At 42.9% G+C, this 24,669-nt stretch overlaps 1 protein-coding gene across 17 annotated transcripts in view; it reads right to left on the bottom strand.

Moving 5' to 3' along the window:
* Window positions 1-24,669, bottom strand: part of LOC134206396 (neurobeachin) — a 486,080-nt gene that overhangs the window by 448,568 nt on the left and 12,843 nt on the right. The gene's annotated exons all lie outside the window — the stretch shown is intronic.

Below are 24,669 nucleotides of genomic sequence, written 5' to 3'. Positions count from 1 at the left end.
TCGGGGATGAATGATGATTGCTACCATTTGCGACAAAGCGCAATCATCTGTTTGGATTTCAGGCCTTGGCTCGGTTCGCAACCTTCCTGCACTTCTGAACCGGGGCGGCGGCGGCGGCGACCACCCCGACGGACTGTATTATGTATGTATGGGCCGTCTAACTCTGCCATCGTCGGATGAGGACAAATGATGACTGTCTGTGGGTGGACCCGGCAGTGGCAGCGCGTAGGCGAGATAATATTTTGCAATCAGTCAGCGGAATGGATGCTGATAAAGCTGTGGACTTGGTGGCGCACTGGTTGTGGGTTTTACGAAGTGGAAGCTCGAAGGATATTTTGCGGAACAAAGGCGCATTTTTTTTCAGCATGAGTGATGCCGGATTAGCCGCGGCCCCCGGTGGAACGTGGATGAACGGAAAAATTGACACCCGTTTGTAATGTGAACGTGGCACATTGTAATCAAGATGTTGCGAAATGTACTTTGAGCGGGGTGCAAGGCGTTATTTGAAACATAAGTTCTGGGTGTCAATTTGAGTAAATTTAGCAACTTCCTTAAAGGCTCCCCCAGACCTAAGCGATTTCATCGCCGCGACGGCGACAACTAGTCGCCGCGATTCTATCGCTGGGTCGGTGCAGGCAATGTTCCATTTATCCTTCCATACCAGCGACGACAGAATCGCAGTCGCCAAGCGATAGAATCGCGTCGCGACTGTCGCGTCGCGTGTGTTTGGGGGAACCTTAAAATCACTGAGTCGCAATGAGTTCAAGATCGCGGGAATCAGTGATGCCAAAATTGCTTCAACATCAACTCTGTAGATTCACTCAAAAATTTTGGCTGGTCCAATTTCGGCGCTCAGTGCATAGAAACTAAATAACAACAACAACAACCTATATCGTCAAAATTTATAGTTACTGGTCTTGTTATATCCTAGTTTTCATGAAAAAAAAAACTAAAAAAAAAGATATTCATAGGTGCAGTTCCCAATACAGTTTTCCACACTCGCCATAATGGTAGTTGCTATACATATTTTTGATGGGGAATGGTCGTATGACCGAATGCCAGTAAGCCGAACAAACCATTAGTCATTTGGCCGAATATGTTATTTGGCTAAATAGGTAATTTGACGTCTCACTTCTCACTACTCAATCATCATTTCTCACTTCTCACTGCAGAAAAAGGGAGTAAGAAATGATGAGTGAAAAGAGAGGCGTCTCCCTTCTTACTTCGTGAGAAGTGAAAAATGATCAGTGAGAAGAGAGACGTCTCACTTCTCACTAACCATTTCTCACTTCTCACTTTTTACTGTGAAAAGAAAGTAGACGTTTCACTTCTCAATTCACACTACTCACTTTCCACAGTGAGGAGTGAGAAGTGGGGCGTCTCTTTTCTCACCTCGCTTTAATAATTTCTTACTTCTCACTGTGGAAAGTGAGAAGTGCGAAGTGAGTAGTGAGCTGTCTCAATTCTCACTTCGCATTACTTACTTTTCACAGTGAAAAGTCAGAAGTGAGAAATTATTAGTGAGACGTCTTACTTCTCACTTCGCACTACTCACTTTTCACAGTGAGAAGTGAGAAATTATGAGAGAGAAGTGAGTAAAGAGACGTCTCACTCCGCACTAATAATTTTTCACAGTGAGAAGTGAGAAGCGAGAAATGATTTGTGAGAAGTGAGATGTGAGACATATCTTTTCTCACTTCGCATAACTCTTTTTTCACAGTGAAAAGTGAGAAATTTTATTAGAGAAAAGTAAGGAGCGCAACGTCTAACTTCTTATTTCTCACTTCTCGTTGTGAAAAAATGTTAGTGCGAAGTGAGAAGTGAGACGTCTCACTATTCATTTCACAATTCTCATATTTCACAGTGAGAAGTGAGAAATTATTAGTGAGAAGTGTGAAAAGTGAGGTTCTAAATGAGTAGTGAGACGTCTCACTCTCACTACGCACTTTTTACTGTTTTACATTACTCACTTTTTACAGTGAGAATTGAGAAGTGAGACGTCTCAATTCTCACTTCTCACTTCTCATTCCTCATTTATCACTTATCACTTCTCACTGTGAAAAGAGGGAAGAGCGTAGAAAAAAGAGAGTTGTCTCTGAGAAGTTGAGAAGTGAGACGGGAGACGTCAAATGACCTGTTTGGCCAAATGACATATTGGACCGAACGACCTATTCGGCCAAATGACCAATTCTTCAAATGACTTGTTCTGCCAAATGACGTAATCGGCCAAATGACTTTCGGCCTAATGGTCTGTTCAGCCAAATGGTATATTCGGGCAAACAATTTTCGGCCTTGAGGCCTTCGGTCAAGTGACATTCAGCTGAATGGTTTTCTACCAAACGGCCCTTCCCCATTTTTGACAGTAACATTTTACTAATTGAACTCTATTAAAAATCTCAACATAGAATCAGTTTAATATTATGGACTTCTTAGTTTTCAGAATATTTCAAATTATTAAGTTAATTGTTAAACTGTTTAGTGCTGAGAGGTTTGAGCGTTCTTGAATATCGACGACCCTACATGGGAACAATCCCGAGAAAAGTTGTCATATTTTAAAGAAATGTTCCGATGACATTAAGCAAGCCACTACGAAATAAGCAAGGATAGCGATGGACCGAGCCCAACGCAATTCCTAAATAGGATTATAAGAGTGAGACTGTAAGGATAAAAAAATGCTGGGTCCTTCCTACTGATTGTGCCTGTTGAAGTTGGGCTATGTCACTGGTAGTTTTGTTTTCTCAAATTCAAGCAGATCTCTCTTCAGTTTAAGTAAATGATTAAGTTTTTATCACTTAGGAGATCATTTGGACCCTTGTAAATTAGCGCTGGCGGTGCCAAAGTTGTGGTAATGTTGGTTCACCAGACATTTTGACCTAATTAGTTTTATTTATAATTTGGAGTCAGCATTAATAACTACACGCAGAATGAATGATGAAGGCTTGCATATTTGCTTAACTGATAACGCTGTAACGTCTCACCCAACTAATTCAATAATATTATTGTCTTAAAAATGTAGTTCGTAGTTTCTATTGAAGCTTCGATATTAAATAAAGCAATAATATTGTTGTTTCAAAAATATTTTTGTTACACATTTTTCATTAAAATTTAGTTACCAAAACTTTGATTTCAAATGTATTTATTTTTCAGCAACAATGTGTTGCTATATTTTCTTTAACCATCACTTCGTATGATAACCAATTAAATATTTTGAAATTCTTTAAAAATTGCTTTCCAGTTTTGTACAAAAATGTGGGATGCGGTCGAAAATATCGTTCGGCCAAAATGGTTGTTTAACAGAAAGGCCGTTTGGCTGAAAATGTCGTTTGACAGAAAGGCTGGATGTAAAAAATGTAAGACTGAGTAGCCGTTTAAAAAATATAATTAAAATATAATTTATATTTTAATTATTATATAGTTTTAATTATATAAATTATTATATAATGAAAACGTACATTCGATCCATAATCAGTCAAATAGCCGATAATGTAGTTCGGCCGAACGGCCAAAATGAAACTACTCACCGCGAAAATGAAACTACTCACCTTTCACAGTGAGAAGTGAGAAATAAGGAGTGAAAAGTGAGACGTCTCGCTACTCACTTCTCACTTCACAATATTCACAGTGAGAAGTAAGAAATAAGTAGTGAGAAATGAGACGTCTCATTTCTCATTCCTTACATTTCGTTTTACTTCATGGCCCTTTCTGCCAAACGATTTTTGGCCATTTTCAGCCGTATAACCCGTTTGCCCAAATAACATTTTCAGCCGAATGGTCCTTTCTGACAAATGTCCATTTTGGTCAAACGGCATATTCTGCCAAAGGGGAAAGGCCGTTTGGCCGAATACCGTTAGGCCGAAAGTCATTTGGCCGAACATACCATTAGGCCGAAAGATTCATATAGCCGAATAGGCCATTTGACCGAATAAGTCATTTGGCTGAACAGTAATTTGGCCGAATAGGACATTTGACCGAATAGAACATTTAGCCGAATAGGACATTTGGCCGAAAAGAATATTTAACCAAATTTTGTCAAACTTAAAAATCACTCTAATAAAGAAATAAAAAAAAATTAATAAAATAGGACAAAATCATTTGGCCGAACAGACAATTAGGCTGAAAGTTATTCGGCCGAAAGGGTCATTTGACCGAATAGAACATTTAGCCGAATAGGCCATTTGACCGAATAAGTCATTTAGCCGAATAACCATTTAACCGAAAAAGTCATTTGGCCGTATAGGCCAGTTGGAAAGTGGGAAATGAGGTGTGGGTATTGAGTCGTCTCACTACCCACTTTGCACTACTCACCTTTCACAGTGAAAAGTGAGAAATAAGGAGTGAAAAGTGAGACGTTCCACTTCTCACTCCTCATTTCTCACTTCTCACTGTCAATATTGTGAAGTGAGAAGTGAGTAGTGAGACGTCTCACTTTTCACTCCTCATTTCTCACTTCTCACTGTGAAAGGTGAGTAGTGCAAAAAGTAAGAAGCGCGAAGTGAGTGGTGAGACATATCACTACTCACTTCACGCTTCTCACTATTTACAGTGAGAAGTGAGAAATGAGGAGTGATAAGTGCAAAGTGGGTAGTGGAACGTCTCACTACTTACTTCGCACTTCTCACTTCTTCTCTCACTTCTTAGGATTAGGAAGTGAGGCTTCTCACTTCCCACTGTAAAAAGTTAGAAGCTAGAAGTGAGTAGTGAGAAGTGAGAAATGATGAGTGAAAAGTGAGAAGTCTCACTACTCACCAGGGTTCAAATATGTCAAAGTCAATGCAGTGAAAAACAAGGATCTACAGGGGATGGACAAAATAATTAGGATAGGCAAATTTTGGGTAAAATTAGATGTGTTGCAATTACCTTAGTTATCATTCGATTTTGACAATTCAGACATGTCCGAACTAGAAAATTAATGCAGTTTGACGGTATGTCCATGGAACCGACTATGGCCACCGGGTTCCGGAGATATTCCGGGTTTTTCGGAGGTAGGTTCAAAACCGTAAATTTGAGGTGGATATTAGGAGAAGTTGTGGTTAAAAATTGAATAATATTAGTAACCACAAATGAAGTAGAGCTCTTGCTGATTGGAACCTGATATTGAGATTTGGAATCGGACCAGAATCAAGTGAGATATGACCATTTCTTTATAATCTGTTCCGATCGATACTTATCAAAGGCGTCAGGCCACAACTTCATTTGAATCTCGCTTTTTGATAGATCGTCCATTTAGATTTTATTCCAGAAGGCTTCTAATGTGTCAAGATTGAAAAACCAATTGAATAAACGGATCCTGGAGTCGCTGGGATGTCCCCGGGGAACCTGGGAATGGGGACTTTAAGTTTTTGCACCAAAATCAGTCATTCGACGGCTCTATTTTCATGGTTTTCGATCAGGAAGCGAAGTATGAATATAAAATGGTCCATTGACGGCTTCGACCGATTTCAACACCTACGGATTGGCCCCGGGGAACGTGTGGAAGGGGACATTTTAGTTTTACCACCAAAAACCGCCATTCGACGGCTCTTTTTTCATGATTTTCGATCAAGAAGCGAAGTATGAATATAAAATGGTCCATTGACGGCTCTGACCGCTTCCAGGACCTACTGGTTGCCTCCGAGGAACCTGTGGAAGGGGACATTTTAGTTTTAGCACCAAAACCAGTCATTCGACGGTTCTTTTTCATGGTTCTCGATCAAGAAGCGGAGTATGAATATAAAATGGTCCATTGACGACTCTGACCGCTTCCAGGACCTACTGGTTGCCTCCGAGGAACCTGTGGAAGAGGACATTTTATTTTTAGCATCAAAACCAGTCATTCGACAACTCTTTTTCATGGTTTTCGATCAGGAAGCAAATTATGAATTTAAAATTGTTTATTGTCGGCTCTTCCAGGACCTACGGATTGGCCCGGAGAACCTGTGGAAGGGGACATTTTAGTTTTAGCACCAAAACCAGTCATTCGACGGTTCTTTTTTCATGGTTCTCGATCAAGAAGCGGAGTATGAATTTCAAATGATCCAATCACAGCTCTGACCGCTTCCAGGATCTACGGATTGGCCCCGGGGAACCTGTGGAAGGGGACATTTTAGTTTTACTACCAAAACCAGCCATTCGACAGCTCTTCATTCATGGTTATCGATCAGGAAGTGAAGTACGAAAATAAAATGGATCATTGACGGCCCTGACCACTCTGAAGTCGAGTCAAGTACAAGACACTGAAGACGGCCTTACTGTTGAGGTCGAAATACGTATCTGTCAGGATACAATTAAGTGGTGGAATTCAATGGGATTGTTCAAACTCGTCTTATGACAGGTGATGCCTGAATTGTCAAAATCGGATGATAACTAAGATAGTTACAACACATCTAATTTTACTCAAAATTTGCCTATCCTAATTATTTTGTCCATTCCCTGTATGTTGTCTGTCAAATGTTACATCGGGGTGCTGACACCCGATCAGGGATATATTCTATGGTCAATCTCATCGTCGTGAGTGGGACTGTAGCGTCGAGAGAAAATCATTGCCAGCATCAACTTTAAAGTAACAATTCATCCACACACAACTCACCCTGACAGGCAGCTTATTTCGAGCATTACCGCGTGAGTGGCCCATTTAAACGCGTTATTTCCTGGGTGAATGTGAACATTTTCCTGTGGAGAATTTCATATTCGTTGTGCACTAGGTGATGTGAGTTCCGTTGTTTACTCCTCTCCCTATTGAGGAATGAGAGATCGATTTCTTCAAGGAATAAAATTTAAAAAATTAAATCAACAAACATCACCTTCATTCAGTGCTGCCGAATATTTACACACCTTCTACTCACTTCTCACTTTACACTTTTCACAGTGAGAAATGAGAAATGAGGAGTGAGAAAAAATATGTCTCACAATATGTTTCGGCCGAATGACCTTCTCGGCCAAATAACCTTTTCGGCCAAATGTCGTAATCGGCCTAATGACCTTTCGACCAAATGACCTATTCGGCCGGATGACCTGTTTGGCCGAATAACTTGCGGCCAGATGGGTTTCGGCCTAATAGTTTATTCGGCCTAGTGCCATTCGGGCAAATGGGTCTCGACCAAACGACTGATTTCCCTCAAATTCCTTATCAAATTAGGCATAGTTCGTGCGTAGTTTTCATTCAAAATACGTAAAAGAATCTTTCCCGAAGTATGCGTTTTTGAAGATAGCCAAATACTTACACCTGTTTTAAATCTGGATTAATTCCAGAATAAAGTGTATCTTTTGATGGTAGTTGCGGAAAAAAATGTTGAAATGCAAAAAAGCTTCAGCCAAAATGATTTTTATTCTCGTTGTAAAAAAGGGGGTTGGTAACGGAAGTGCTACGAGTGAAGTCGGCCAAGAGCTACAAACCTTACTGATCCTTCTGCAAGACTATCAATTTCTAAACCCTAACAATTCGATGACGAAAATGAACGGTTCAAAAGTATCTACCCTAGTGGCAACTTCCGTATCAGAGGCAGTCACTACGCAGTAACCAAAAGTACATGATGGAAAGGATACGGTTTCTTTCTTGTGAGAAGCGAGCTTCTGATTGTGCCAATGTCTTTCCGGGCTCGAATTCTCTAACTCGCTCCTGAGTTACACCCGGGAGTAACATCAATTGGTTATCGCAGATTTCGCCGTTAGGGCAGCAGGGACTTTGTCCAAGGGCTTGACGATCCCTCCCCAGGCCATCTGCGAGTTGTGGCGCCTGCCTAGGATGTGGTGGGGTTTGACAGTGGGCCCTGTTAAACCTCTATAAAAGCTGCATGTATCCGCAAGTAGGCTCCGCCAAAGCGACCGTGTGCCGCTCAAAGCGCACAAGCCCAAGTCCTGGTGTTAGGTGGGACGCTAAACAGCCCTGACACGACGGCCCTCCGGCGAGACAGGAGGTTTGCGCAGGCCCAATAAGCCGCCTGGAAAACCAATAATTACGAACAATATAAGAGATAATGCGACTCGATATAATCGGCAAAGACCTAGGCGACGAATAAAGGATCACGATTGGAAGCTTGGAACATGGAACTGCAAGTCGCTAGGTTTCACAGGTTGCGACAGGATGATCTACGATGAATTACATCCCCGCAACTTCGACGTCGTGGCGCTGCAGGAGATTTGCTGGACAGGACAGAAAGTGTGGAAAAGCGGGCATCGGGCGGCTACCTTCTACCAAAGCTGTGGCACCACCAACGAGCTGGGAACCGGCTTCATAGTGCTGGGAAAGATGCGCCAACGCGTGATTGGGTGGCAGCCAATCAACGCAAGGATGTGCAAGCTGAGGATAAAAGGCCGTTTCTTCAACTATAGCATCATCAACGTGCACTGCCCACACGAAGGGAGACCCGACGACGAGAAAGAGCAGACATACGATGGATGCCCACTGCGGGACGTCAAAATCGTCATCGGTGACATGAACGCACAGGTAGGAAGGGAGGAAATGTATAGACCGGTCATCGGAACGGATAGTCTGCACACCGTATCGAATGACAACGGCCAACGATGCATAAACTTCGCAGCCTCCCGCGGAATGGTAGTCCGAAGCACCTTCTTTCCCCGCAAAAATATCCACAAGGCCACATGGAGATCACCTAACCAAGAAACGGAAAACCAAATTGACCACGTTCTAATCGACGGTAAATTCTTCTCCGACATCACGAACGTCCGCACTTACCGCAGTGCGAATATTGAATCCGACCACTACCTCGTTGCAGTTTGCCTGCGCTCAAAACTCTCGACGGTGTACAACACGCGTCGAAGTCGGACGCCGCGGCTTAATATTGGGCGGCTACAAGACGGTAGACTAGCCCAAGAATACGCGCAGCAGCTGGAAGTGGCACTCCCAACGGAAGAGCAGCTAGGCGCAGCGTCTCTTGAAGATGGCTGGAGAGATATTCGATCCGCCATTGGTAGCACCGCAACCGCTGCACTTGGCACGGTGCCCCGGATCGGAGAAACGACAGGTATGATGGCGAATGTGAGCAGTTAGTAGAAGAGAAGAATGCAGCATGGGCGAGATTGCTGCAACACCGCACGAGGGCGAACGAGGCACGATATAAACGGGCGCGGAACAGACAAAACTCGATTTTCCGGAGGAAAAAGCGTCAGCAGGAAGATCGAGACCGCGAAGAGAAGGAGCAACTGTACCGCACTAATAACACACGAAAGTTCTATGAGAAGTTGAACCGTTCATGTAAGGTCCACGTGCCACAGCCTGATATGTGTAAGGACATAAACGGGAACCTTCTTACGAACGAGCGTGAGGTGATCCAAAGATGGCGGCAGCACTACGAAGAGCACCTGAATGGCGATGTGGCAGACGAAGATGGCGGTATGGTGATGGACCTAGGGGAACGCGCGCAGGACATAATTCTACCGGCCCCGGATCTCCAGGAAATTCAGGAGGAGATTGGCCGGCTGAAGAACAACAAAGCCCCTGGGGTTGATCAACTACCAGGAGAGCTATTTAAACACGGTGGTGAGGCACTGGCTAGAGCGCTGCACTGGGTCATTACCAAGATTTGGGAGGAGGAAGTTTTGCCGCAGGAGTGGCTGGCAGGTGTCGTGTCCCATCTACAAAAGGGCGATAAGCTGGATTGTAGCAACTACCGCGCAATCACATTGCTGAACGCCGCCTACAAGGTACTATCCCAAATTTTATGCCGTCGACTAGCACCAATTGCAAGGGAGTTCGTGGGGCAGTACCAGGCGGGTTTTATGGGCGAACGCTCCACCACGGACCAGGTGTTCGCCATTCGCCAAGTACTGCAGAAGTGCCGCGAATACAACGTGCCCACACATCATCTATTCATCGACTTCAAAGCCGCATATGATACAATCGATCGGGACCAGCTATGGCAGCTAATGCACGAAAACGGATTTCCGGATAAACTGACACGGTTGATCAAAGCGACGATGGATCGGGTGATGTGCGTAGTTCGAGTTTCAGGGCATTCTCGAGTCCCTTCGAAACCCGCAGAGGGTTACGGCAAGGTGATGGTCTTTCGTGTCTGCTATTCAACATCGCTTTGGAAGGGGTAATACGAAGAGCAGGGATTAACACGAGTGGCACAATTTTCAATAAGTCCGTCCAGCTATTTGGCTTCGCCGACGACATAGATATTATGGCACGTAACTTTGAGAAGATGGAGGAAGCCTACATCAGACTGAAGAGGGAAGCCAAGCGGATCGGACTAGTCATCAACACGTCGAAGACGAAGTACATGATAGGAAGAGGTTCAAGAGAAGACAATGTAAGCCACCCACCGCGAGTTGGCATCGGTGGTGATGAAATCGAGGTGGTAGAAGAATTTGTGTACTTGGGCTCACTGGTGACTGCCGAAAATGATACCAGCAGAGAAATTCGGAGGCGTATAGTGGCTGGAAATCGTGCATACTTTGGACTCCGCAAGACGCTTCGATCGAATAGAGTTCGCCGCCGTACCAAACTGACCATTTACAAAACGCTCATTAGACCGGTAGTCCTCTACGGACACGAGACCTGGACGATGCTCGTGGAGGACCAACGCGCACTCGGAGTTTTCGAAAGGAAAGTGCTGCGTACCATCTATGGTGGGGTGCAGATGGCGGACGGTACATGGAGGAGGCGAATGAACCACGAGTTGCATCAGCTGTTGGGAGAACCATCCATCGTTCACACCGCGAAAATCGGACGACTGCGGTGGGCCGGGCACGTACCCAGAATGTCGGACAATAACCCGGTGAAAATGGTTCTCGACAACGATCCGACGGGCACAAGAAGGCGAGGTGCGCAGCGGGCAAGGTGGATCGATCAGGTGGAAGATGACTTGCGGACCCTCCGTAGACTGCGTGGCTGGCGACGTGTTGCCATGGACCGAGCCGAATGGAGAAGACTCTTACATACCGCACAGGCCACTTCGGCCTTAGTCTGAATAAATAATAAATAAGATTTCGCCGTTTTGGGATTCCGGAGACCCTAAAACCGACATCGCTCTACAATTTAGAAACTTTTGAATTTCTGTCAGCAGTACGGTATCTAAGATCGTAAAAGAACTGGGGAGGTTGACCATATAAATGGCATGATAAAAAAAACATCCGAGGGTCAGGCAGATGATATGGATTGTAAGTGGGACCTTCGGATTTGTCTACTAATGTACAACTGTACATTTCGGTAAAAACTCCTGAACAAAACGGAAGAAAAGTGTTATACCTAAGCTTTATTTACTGTGCACTCAATATACTACACCTGCTTTGTAAGACACCTTACTACTTACACCTGACAACACACACACACTTTGCTCGCCCCTTAATTAACAGTTAGAATCAGCCTTCCCGGGTGCGAGCATGTGTTCATTGTAAACCTAACCAGTATCCTTATTAAAACTAATAAAGTGAAATAAACAAAGTTAGCTGTTGTGGAATTTATCTCGGCCAGTCACAACAGTTCTGGCGATGAGGATGCTGCAAGATCCGAACGCTGTTGCTGGTGCTGGAGGTGGAATTTCCGGTGTGAATGTTGCTGCCGGAGGAGGCGCAAGGGCTGCTGCTGCTGATGCTGGTGCTCCGCCACCAAACTTCGCCATTGATCCCTTCGATAGAAAAAAGTTGAAGTGGATGCGGTGGGTGGAGCGATTGGAGAATGCTTTTGTCATTTACGGCATCGCCGATCAAGCGATGCAGAAAAGTTTGCTGCTGCACCATATGGGGTGCGAAACTTACGACGTCGTCTGCGACAAGATCGCACCAGCTACGCCTCGGAATGAAACGTATGCCGAGATTGTGAACCTTCTCGAGGGATTTTTCAACCCCCAGCCGCTGGAAATCAGCGAAAATTTTCGATTTAAGTGCCGCCGCCAAGGCGATAAGGATGTTGCTTCTCCCGACGAGACGGTCGACGAGTATTTGATGGCATTGCGGCGAATAGCCGTTACGTGCAATTTCGGTGCATATCTCGAAACGGCCCTGCGGAATCAGTTAGTTTTCGGTATCAAACGGAACGATATCCGGAGCCGGCTACTAGAGAGGCGACAGCTGACCCTTCAAGATGCTCGAGACGTTGCTGTAAGCATGGAGCTTTCCAGGAAAGGAGGTGCGGAAATTGAAGGGAATCTGGCCAAGCAAGAGGTAAACGCCGTGCATCGATCGACCGGACAAAAAGGTAAACAAGAGAAGCAAAACAAAATAAACGCTGGGGTGAAGTGGGGCGAAGTGCGAGCGTTTTCGCTGCGGGGAAAAGTCGCACTTTGCAAATACATGCCGCTATAAAGACACTGTGTGCTCGTTTTGCAAATTGAAGGGACATCTCGCAAAAGTCTGCATGAAAAATTTGACCTCCGGAAGGTCGGATGCTAGCAGCTCCGGGAAGAAAACGAATGCGGTTTTAACTATAACAAACTATTTGCATCAGTCCGGTGATGGTGACGATCGCGGAAGTGCACCAGTGCGGGAGGTGTGCAACGTTGATGCAGGATCCGGTAGTGCTCGTTTCCTGTTGGACGTACTAGTGAACGGGAAAATCATTCGGTTCGAAGTGGACACTGGATCGCCGGTCAGTATCGTAAGCGCGAAATGCAAAGACAGATATTTTTCTGGACTACGAATGCGTGATTGTAGCACAAATCTCGTGAGCTACTGCGGAACCAGTATCGAACTTCTGGGTATAATCAACACGCGGACGGCGGTGAAAAAGTTACGTTACCGTTGTACGTTGTGCAATCCGAAAACATCCACTTCTCGGGCGCGAGTGGTTAAATACGATTCCGGTCGACTGGAACACCGTGTTCCTCAATCGCGGCGCGGTGAATGCGATTTCGAATGCTACTCCCTGTCGCACGGCTGCTCTCAAGCAGATACTGGAAAGATTTCCGAAAGTGTTCGACGACTCCATCGGGAAGATCTGTAGTGTTCAAGCCAGCCTACCGTTGAAGAAGAATGCCAGGCCGGTGTTTCTGAAGGCGAGGAAGATTCCATTCAATCTACAGAAGACGATGGAAGATGAATTAGACAAGCTCGAAGCAGAAGGTGTGCTAACGAAGGTAAACCAGAGTAACTGGGCTACGCCGATCGTTCCAGTGAAGAAGTCCCAAGGCCGTGTGAGAATTTGCGGGGACTATAAACAAACGGTCAATCCAAATCTTCTCGTAGACCACCATCCACTGCCTACGGTGGATGAACTTTTCGCGTCGTTAGCTGGAGGACAGAAATTTTCCAAAATTGACCTCGTGCAAGCATATTTGCAGCTTGAAGTAGCCCCGGATGACAGGGAAATACTTACCTTGAGTACGCATCGTGGCTTGTATCGTCCAAACCGACTCATGTACGGCGTCGCGTCGGCGCCAGCAATCTTGCAGCGTCAGATAGAAGTGATTCTACAGGGAATCGAGGGAGTGCGAGTGTTTCTCGACGATATAAAGGTCACGGGACCGAGTGATGAAGTGCATCTTCGGCGTTTAGAAGAGGTTCTCCTGAGACTAGACCAACATGGTATTCGAGTAAATCGGAGCAGATCGACTATTGCGGATATGCCATCGATAAGGAAGGAATCCAAGCGATGCGGATATGCCATCGATAAGGAAGGATTACAGCGATTCAAGATATGCGTCAGCCCAAGAACAAGGACGAAGTCCGGTCGTTCGTTGGCCTGATTAACTACTACGGAAGATTCTTTGAGAACCTCAGTACGATTCTTTATCCTTTGAACAACTTTCTGAAAAATGATGTGCCGTTCAAGTGGACAAGGCAGTGCGAAGTATCATTCAGAACCGTGAAGATGCAAATGCAGTCGAATAGTTGTCTTGTTCATTATTCGCCGGAACTACCGTTGCTTCTTGCAACCGATGCGTCACCCTATGGTGTTGGTGCGGTGCTTAGTCACCTAATGCCGGACGGAACGGAGCGTCCGATACAATTTGCTTCTCAAACGCTCAACCGAGTTCAACAAAAGTACATGCAAGTTGACAGAGAAGCTTATGCCATCATTTTCGGCGTCAAGAAGTTCTTCCAATTCTTGTACGGCCGGAAGTTCACGCTTATCACTGACAACCAAGCAATATCCAAAATATTTGAAGAACACAAGGGGCTGCCGGTAATGTCCGCCATTCGAATGCAACACTATGCAACATACCTGCAGTCGTTCGACTATGAGATCCGTTTCAGGAAGTCTTCTGACCATGCTAATGCAGATGCAATGTCCCGAATTCCTCTGGATGAAGCGGATCCGGACAATTTGATGGAGGAAGCTGATGTCATCGAGTTGAACCAAATTGAAACACTGCCGCTGACTGCTGCAGAACTTGTCCAGGCCACAGCTAAAGATAAGACGGTGCGGAATCTCATCCAAGGGATCAAGTATGGACAACCAGTGGATGGCAAGGAACGTTTCGGAGTGGATCAGACCGAGTTCTCACTCCAGAAAAGTTGTTTGCTACGCGGTATACGGGTCTATGTTCCACCTGTGTTACGAAAAAGAGTGCTGGAAGAATTGCATTGTACCCATTTCGGTACGACACGGACAAAGTCCTTAGCCAGAGCCTACTGCTGGTGGGTAGGAATGGATCACGATATAGAGGAGATGATATCCAACTGTGCCGAGTGTCAATCGGTCCGACCCGATCCAGTGAAAACCAGAATGCATTGTTGGGAAACGCCGACGATGCCGTTCCAGAGAGTCCATGTGGATTTTGCTGGACCTTTTCAAGATACCTACTTCTTCATATTGGTTGATGCGTACAGCAAATGGCCGGAGATTAAAGTGTGCAAGTCTACTACTGCGAAGAGTACGGTGAAGATGTGTCGAGAAATATTCGCTACATTCGGAATTCCATCGGTGCTAGTTAGCGATCACGGTGTGCAATTCACTTCGGAGGCGTTCCAACAGTTTTTGCGGATGAACGGCGTAGTGCACAAAATGGGAGCTCCATATCATCCATCGACGAATGGGCAAGCGGAACGCTACGTGCAGACTTTCAAACAAAAGCTAAAAGCTATGAAGTGCCCGAAATCCGATTTCAACATGGAGATCTCGAACATCCTGCTGACATACCGGAAGATGCTGCATCCTTCCACAGGTTAATCGCCGTTCTTGCTGATGTTCGGCCGTCAAATCCGGTCTAGAATCGACCTCATGCTACCGAAGAACTAGTCGTCGTCTGCAAAGGATATTGCAGTACGACTTTTCAAGGATGGAGACCGTGTTAGTGTGCGAGACTTTTGTCGCAAGATGAGTGGAAGTTCGGGAAGATCGTCGAGAAAGCTGGTCTACGGTATGGTACTGCGGTACCTGGTCCGCCTGGATGACGGAAGAGTTTGGGAACGCCACATTGACCACATCGCTGGAGTAGGTGCGCATTTGCGTGAAGAATTGGTGAACACTCCTAGGGAGGAGGTGAACACTGAACGAATGGCCTTTACGGTTCCTGTTTCTGCTCCGGTGGCAACTGCTATCCTGCCTGCTGATGAAGTGGCTATTGGTGCGAGCCCAATAGCGCGTCCTCAGCCTGTTGCATCACCCATTGATCCTATTTCCCAGCCGCCCTCGTGTTCTACGGCGATCAGGACGCCCCAATCAGCAAATAGGTTGCCTCCGCAGCCTCTAAGACGTTCAAATCGAGTGATTAAACCTCCCCAAAAATTAAATTTGTGATTTTAATGTCCCTTTTCTAAAAAAAAAAGAGAGTTGTTATACCTAAGCTTTATTTACTGTACACTCTTACTGTACTGTACTTACACCGGACAACACACACACTTTGCTCGCCCCTTAATTGACAGTTAGAATCAGCCTCCCCGTGTGCGAGCATGTGCTCATTGTAAACCTAACCAGTATCATTATTAAAACTAATAAAGTGGAATAAACAAAGTTAGCTCTTGTGGAATTTATCTCGGCCAGTCACAACAAAAAGATTAAGGACAAAGAAACTTAACAAAAACACAAAAAAGCGGGGTATTACGCTCATTCGACACTATTTAATTCGATACACAATAAGGAACAAATCGAACTGCTTTTCATTTCTATACTGTGAGATAAACAATAGGAACAGTCATCCAAGATGCTTACCATCAAAAATACTCTTAATTAACGTTTCAAAAACATGTTCAATAAAAAGGCAAACAATTGTGAATTGATGCATTCGAATTTATAGCATTGACTATTTTTGTTTTATTGTTGGCAGTTTTTCTTCCTACTTAAGCGTTTAAAGTTGACACAAAGATTTTTTGCATACGTTTCCCTCAAATATTGTAAATCTCATAACAGCCGTTTTCAGCTGAAATCGTTTTCTTCCATTTTCGGAGATATGTTCTTTGGTTTTATGGAAAAAAAAAATTATATAAAGCAATTCCTTATATAGAATTAAAAAAATTAGCCACGTAAACTAAATTTAGGACGTAAACTAGATGATCACGCAATCCAAATCCGTAATAGCACAGACAAATAGACAAACGGTAAAAGCATTTTGCAATGAAAGTCATCATTATTGTCCAATACGCCATCTGTTATTTTAGTTCGGAAACCAGTATCGGATAACGATAGAGAAACAATATAAAATAATTTCACTATTACAGGCATTGTTTCCGAAGACACACGCATTGCATATTGGAATTCGCCGTTAGAAAGGCAAACGATAATAAATCTTGCCGTGTAACATCTGTTTGTGCTTGCTAGCCAGGGTCAACCACACGTAATCGCCCGTAAAATCCCTCGGCCACTGAAAATTATTCCCCAGCTGCTTTCAAATGTATGTATTCGTTCTTGGGTTCCATTTTCTTCCAATTGGCCGGTGTCCTTCACCTTTGTCGCCCGTCGATCGATTGAAGGAGGTCACAGCCTGCTGGAAGGCTTGCTAATGCGAGTGGTCCGACCGACTGAAAAGATTCCAATTAGAATCATGCGAGCCCACGGAGTTACATGTACACGTTTTCTCCATAGTGTGGCAGGCATCCATCCATGTGCCCGTATTTGATAATGGTGATGGTGATGATGACGACGACAACGCTGTTTCGAATGCACTGCAGAAATCGCCATCCTTTCAACATTCTTCGGTTTCAAAATATGATGGGGATTAGCGCTAATGGGTGCTTAAATATCCAAAACAGCGATATAGTATTTAAAAGGATCGAAGTGGATCCGCTGTTTGCGCTACACTCGAGAGTCTTCGACTCTCCTATAGCACAGCACCGAGGCAAGTTGCTGCCTGCGTCAGGCAAGTGTTATTTACTTTTTACATTGTTGTTAGATAACAGAAGTGTTGCCAGCCGACGTCCCAACTAACACACGATGAAGGAACCCAAAAGGGAAAATTATTTCTTATCGAGAGAGCTTATGTAAGCTTACCTGGGCGACAAAGGTAGAGCACAAACAGAGGTGGCAAAATAATAGCATCCATTTATGGCAGTCTGATTGGAATTGAAGTGTGGATTCTTCCGTCTTTCATTCATGCTTCCATAGACCACATACGGCGTTGCGGCGGCGCCTCATTTATTTACCGAGGTACCATCGACGACAGATGACAATAAAGGCTCCCCCAGACCTAAGCGATTTCATCGCCGCGACGGCGACAACTAGTCGCGGCGATTCTATCGTTAGGTCGCTGCAGGCATGTTTCATTTACGCTTCCATATCAACGGCGACAGAATCGCAGTCGCCAAGCGATAGAATCGCGTCGCAATTATCTCGTCGCGTGTGTTTGGGGGAACCTTAACAGAGACAGGAGGCGTCGTCGTCGTCGTCGGCATTGGAGGCGGCTTACGGCTGCAGCAGTGACGATGAATGGCATATGAAGTTTACCTGTGTTCGTCATTTTTCTTAACTAATGATAACACATGGCGAGTCGTTTCTCGTCAATGGTATGCGATAGGGAGGGGCTGATGTTCGAGAGTAATGAGAAATAGGAACGGCAGTATTCTATGGCTGTCCATTAAGTAGGGGAGAGTGAATTGGACAGGTAAATATTTGGAATTAGTATCAACGGCTTGGTTCAAATTGTAATCGGATGACATATTGCGCACCTTAATCGATCGAAACACCTCGATTAAACGTGTCAACCCTGCGTAGTGGCAAGGACGATGCACCTAAGCGAGAAACTTGTGCGATGAATACCTACGGAGGGCTTTTTTTAATTTTAAAATTCATACGCAGAAAAGGTTATGTGAATTTTCTGTTCATTCATTAGGTAAAATTAGAGCTAGTTTCTGACTCGTTTTCAACCGTAAATACAGCTCCAACAAAAATTTCATGCCTCAATAAACCTTACCTACCAAAGCGATCCCGCCCCTACCAGCTCAATAGAAAAAGCCGTTTGAAATCTAGAAGTTGTTCAAGGTAACTGATGCTGGGTCCCTTGAAACTCACTCCACTCAAGAAAGAGTGCAAAAATAGTAAGCCCAATTGCTCAAAAAATCCAGCATGGTTTATTTGCGAAGATCGACCGCTTATTCAACCATGAAATTATCGAGGTGCCGAATTCTCAGTGGTCGTTGATATCATTGATCAAGAAAACAGTGAGCTGGTACGGCGGTGTCGATCAAGATTTTGTGGATCGCCGACGATAGCTTCCGGTAGCAGTCCCAGCGACAATGGCTGCCACAACCATAGTGGAGCGGCGGTCGGGCCTCCTGCAGTAACGCTCAAGCGGAAAATTTCACATCTAAGGCGTCCGGAAGTCTGGAAGCCGCTCTTAAAACGAAGTTGTCTCGCAATATTCAAACTATTAGGGTATCCAATCATGGTTTGAACTAGTGAAAAGCGTGTCATGGTTTGAACCATTTTGAAATCAGTAGAAATTACTATCTCATTGGCAGGAAATGAACCTAAAACAGTATGAATAGCATATTTAGGTATACTGGAAGTGATAAGAGTTTATTTAAACATTCGTACATATTGTTAGAGTAATAAAATAAAGCGATTCAAAAACGTTCTGAATTTACGCTAAATCCCCCCCGCCAGTGGCATAATTTCAAAAAGCTCGTAAAGGACGCATTTTATGACACAGGAGTGAGATCAATATACCAAAAGAACGCTATTTTTATCTGTAATCGATAGACATCATCATACAATTGAGAAACAGTTTTAAATAGTTGAAATAGTAACATTTATACATACAAGGTAAAAACTGATCATGGTTTGAACATGTAAATGCAGTCGTATTCTGCTGTTGTCCGCTAGGAGCGCTGCATGTGCCTAGCTGGAGCATTTTATTTACATTTCCAATACACTGCTAAAAATATCTATATAAGATATATGTGTCGCCGTTATAAATTTTTGCAATAGCTCCACCCTAATATAATCGATATAGAACCACACATAAATTAAATAATTGGCGATTCGAGACCACACATAAAGTTTATTTGGATATATATTTTATTAGTAGTTCGCGTGGAGAATGGTTATGTATGCGCTGATATAAAAGATATTTCAGTTACTAGATAAAGATTGTCGCTTCGGTTCCCTTTGTTCTGCTGTCCGAAACATGTGTGGTACATACCTGTCAAATCGTAAGGATTTTCCTTCTTTGACATTTAGCTCCCCTATCCTCGCCAGCAAAAGATGTTCCGGACAGCGACGACAGCGACAATATTTATCTAGTAACTAAAATATCTTTTGCTGATATACATAATAAGTTAAATCTGTGGATTTTTGCCAATAAATATGTGTGGATTTTTAGTAGTGTATGATAAAATCGCAATTTTCATATCGATAATTTAGACGATTTTCACACGTTTCGTGTTACTAATCTAATGCGAGAAGATGAATAGTAAAACAAATTTGCTTTTCTATAGATTTCCTCAGCGTTTCATGCATGTGATTCGTATTATATTTAGGAGCTGCTGGTTGCTGCAGTAGTTCAAACCATGGTACGAATCAAAGTTATGTAATTATTAAGTTTTTTCAATAAAACTAAGCATAAATATGTGCACCCAGGATGTTTTTAGAAAGATAATGTACTAAGCTTCCATATAAACTAGAAATCGCAGTTCTAACATGTCCCTTTAATGAAATAAATTAACTTTGTTTTGCCCGCTCATCTGAAACCCACCATTTGGTTCAAACCATGATTGGATACCCTAAGTCAGTGATCCCCAAAGTGCGGCCCGCGGGCCGCATGCGGCCCTCCTAGCCTTTTCCTACGGCCCGCGAAGGATTTCAGAGAATACACTACATGTGGCCCATTGTTAGGCGTTATATGACAAGAGAAGCTTTTCATTGTACCATTTTTTTTTCGTTGCATTCGGGTATTCTGTCTAGATTGCACCATTGTTGAAATATGAAGAATGAATCGTGTTATCATCATGATTAATCAAATTGATCACTACATCACTGCGAAGCCCGACAGCAAACATACTTCGTTGTTATTGCATTGTTATTCCAATCTCTGCTATTGTTGAAGAAATGGTTTCAGAAAACTCAATTGATAGGAAAGCATGAAAGCAAAGCTCGGAATGCAGATTTATTCGATTTCTATTCAACACTGCTGCCATGATCACCTGGCTTCAAAAACACTTTTGAAACATGCTATCGTTATTAGCAGCAAAATAAAACTTCCATGAAGAATAAGAAATTTTCCTCAAAAAATTAGAAAATTGGCAAAATATTTATTTTGTGAGAAATTTTGTAATTGTTTATTGCTAATATTGATTTATTTATGGAATTTTTTTAAATTTTTTTTTTCGTGGAACATTTAGATTTTTTTATGGAAATTTCTTCTTTTATAATTGCAATTTTTGCTTTTAAAAGGGTTATTTTTTTTTGGAAAATTCTCAATTGTTTGTGGAAATTTTGCATTATTTGTGGAAATTGTATATTTATTTATTGCTCATACCCTGATTTCTTTATTGACAATTATCTATTTTTTTTATGGAAAAAATTTAATTTTTTAGGTGGAATATTTATTTTAGTCGTTGTTACTAGCGCGACAACTTATAGTGAACATTATATCCTTGAAAATAAATACATAAGGTCATATTATCATTTGGAAAAATGTAGCTCAGAATATCTTATGCTATATGAGCCGAAAAAATGGTTTTGCAAAAGAATTTTCTCGAATGAAGTCTGTAAGAAAAGAAACAGTAGTATCGGCTCATAGTCAGCTACGGCGATAAAACCTGCAGAATTAAATGTTATTCGAAAAAGATTTCCGGAATAAAATATTCTGTTAAAATTTTATTTTACTTATAAAAAATAATGTTATACTAAAATTCAATTTGAAATAAAATACAAATATTGCAAATATACTGCGGTCCGCTTCAACAGCTCAAAATCGCAATGCGGCCCTCAATAGTAAACATGCTGGGCACCACTGCCCTAAGTGGTCAATAGTTGGAGACATTATTTAAAATAAATCAGTTCTTTTCAGAACCACTATTATATTCGGAAGATAGTTGAGCTGAGATTTTGAGCTGAATTCGGTTACATTTGAGTTGCAGCAACCCAATCGGTTCGACTTGTGCTGCTAGGTGCTGCTAGAGTTTTCCTCTCCACTAATGTACATACATGTATCTGTAGTATATTAGATCAAGATTACAAAGCTACCAGGAAAAAAACAGAATTGATTCTCTTTACTAAAACTTGGTTTATAAATCACTTAATTTTAAATTAGAATATACTCTTCTGTGAAGTATTTCTAACGCACGTGTAGCGAACTATTTTGGAATGCGAAAAAATTGAATTCAATCCACTGTGTAAATATTTCAGAATGGTCGTGTAGAAGAGAAGTGACATTCAGCGACATTGTAGCGACGAACGGTCGAGTCTGAAAAACTCGCCCGGGTCACGACAATGACGCAGCCGGTAGAAATAGAACCGTTATGTTTTAAAATTTTGATTGTGCTCCCTGTTGATCCTGTCGGAATATTGGTGTCTTTGGAATCAGGTGAAGTAAGTGATAGAAAATAATTAAAACAGTGCAAAGAAAATGGTGCAAAACAACATTGAAAAAAAAAAAATCTAGCGTCTCCCGGTAGGCTCCCTGACGGAAGGGCAGAGGAGTTGGCCGGGTGACAGAAAAAAGGTGCAAAAGAAAAAAAGGCACGAAATGAAAATTGAAAAAATCCTAGCGTCCTCCAGTAGGCTCCCTGTCAGAAGGGCAGAGGAGTAGGCCGGGTGACAGAAAAAAGGTACGAAACAAAAAAAGCACGGAAAAAAACATAAATCGCAAAGTAGGCCCGAAATATGAAACAATGGTACTTTCAAAAACAAAGGAATAACAAAAAAATCCTGATTAATCCACCTAGCGGTGATGGTGCCTTTCTCGTGCATTATAAAAATAGTATTTTGGCCATTACTCTTGAGCCCATAGTCCGATCTGGCCAATTTTCAATAGGAAACAATGAGAGAGAGGGGCCCTCCTTAGCCGTGCGGTAAGACGCGCGACTACAAAGCAAGACCATGCTGAGGATTCGGATTGGAAATTGTCCCGACTTCCCTGGGCATAGAAGTATAATCGTGTTTAGAGGTGTGCGCCGCCGCCGGCAGTTTTTGGCACGCCGCCACCGCCGACATTTTTGCATCGGCGCGCCGCCGTCTAAAATTTGTTACGATCTATAATTTTCCACGCCGATTCGAATGTTCAGTGGAAACTCCAAAGATTCAGTGCAATTTCCGTATCATCTGATACCTGATAGATCTCTACAACATCACGTTGAAACACCCGAGAATTTTCCATGAATATACCAATTATTTCCATGAAAATTCCATACAATATCTTGTTAAAATTTTTAAGAGCTCTCCGTAAATACTAAGCGTGAAAATTGTTCCGTTGAAATCCAAAATAATCTAATTTTGAATATTAAACAGAAAAGAGTGGTCGGCAGAAAGCCACAAGGCTGACAGTTATTAGGCCGAATATGTCGTTTAACCGAAGACTATTTGGTAGAAACCTTAACTTGTCATAAGCAGGGCTGACAGTAGTCATTCTCGTCGTATGAAGAAACCGAAAAAAAAAATAGTCTTCGTCATAACATTGCACGACGCAACACCTATTCGTTTTCTTCGCGCCGCATGCGTACCACGACGATAGTCGCGCAACCAAAAGTTATGACGATTTTCGTCGTCACTTCTTCACACAATTGATTGCACGTCATTATAGACGGACAGGTTAAAAACAAAATGGCGTCTCAAATAAACAAACAATCGGAACTCTGGTAGCATAAATGTATCGATATCATTTGTGTGGCATTGGACATGACATTATCATGGACAGGCCTAGCATGCATGTGTTGCATGCACATTCGCGGGCAGTCGATCCCACCTTCCTCGCGAGTGCAGCAGTGCAAACATGATGGGTGACAAATATGCGCGATGTTGAATTGCACATTTGGCGATCCTGCCAGGAGTGCATAAACATATTTCGCATAAAGTCACCCATCATGTTTATAGAAGTGTGTGAAAAAAAAAACAATTTCGGACGCAGCCGAAAAAGTAAAGGCAGCGGAACTTTTTGCATTGGTAAGAAGAGTGACGATTATGTTTTAGTTTTTTGTAAACACTCTTAATTACTATGTCAAACCGAGTTTTTTCTGCGGAAAAGGGAACGCAAAAAGATATGCTTGTTTGCCAGTCTCTTTCAATTTGTTAAGAGAAGTAGTTTCTTAGATACGATCTCGCCGATTTGATTCGATTGTTAATGGATTAATCAAGTGTGTGATTGGAGATAAACTTAAATACACCAATAAGAACTTCTGAGTTTTATTTTGTTATAATTATTTAATGTTATAATGTTTAAATGTTTTTTATTACAATAGTTTGAATTATCAAGAACACGTATTCGTACAGTTCTTTGAATGTGCAATGGATTGGAAAGTGTTACAGAAATTTTCTAATTTGTTGATGGCTAGTGTTGGCTACGAGGTTGGCAAAGTTTCGAAAGATCGGGGTACTCTTTGAATGTTTTCCAACTATCCTTTGGGAAAATTTAAGGTGCAATTTGTGATGGGATTTGCGAAGAGAAAATGTAATGTCATCTGCATTCAGCCAAAAGCTACCACGAACTATCAGATGTATCTAGCAGCTTGAATACAATATTCTGAATTACCTTTGATTATCGAAGATTTCTCCCTTTTGAAGAGTATTCGAATATAACCGTGATGCCTGATATTCTATAGTTATGAATGTGTTTTACTCCGATATGAAAACCATCGTGAAACATAAAAACACTTTCGCGAATTGAAAACACTTATAGCGCTATGAAAAGTCGGTCAACTGTAATAAGAAGAAGAATAAAAGACAAAACTATGAAAAGGAAGAATCGTTTTCGCATGCGTTGTCTAGGGGAGCGACAGAGTTCAATAAAGAGAGCTTGATTGGCATAGCTGAACATAAATCACAGTGCTGCGCGGTGAATGTTCGCATTCAAGTGTTTCTTCCTCTGTGTTTGTGGAACGTACGCAAGAAGAATGGTGTTATTGTGGATCAAAATGATCATAATTCTGCGTAATGGGACGCCCGCATTCAAGTGTCTCTCCTCTGCGTTGGTGGGACGCCCGCAAGAAGAACGGTGTTATTTTGGATCGGAATGATCACAATTCTGCGTGGTGGGACGCCCGCATTCAAGTGTCTCTTCCTCTGCGTTGGTGGGACGCCCGCAAGAAGAACGGTGTTATTTTGGATCGGAATGATCACAATTCTGCGTGGTGGGACGCCCGCATTCAAAAGTTTCTTCCTCTGCGTTGGTGGGACGCCCGCATTCAAGTGTCTCTTCATCT

Source organism: Armigeres subalbatus, chromosome 1, assembly GCF_024139115.2.
Source record: "Armigeres subalbatus isolate Guangzhou_Male chromosome 1, GZ_Asu_2, whole genome shotgun sequence".
NCBI classification, from domain to species: Eukaryota; Metazoa; Arthropoda; class Insecta; order Diptera; family Culicidae; genus Armigeres; species Armigeres subalbatus.
Note: the sequence above shows the minus strand (reverse complement) of the source record. Positions and strands in the feature narration are given on the sequence as shown.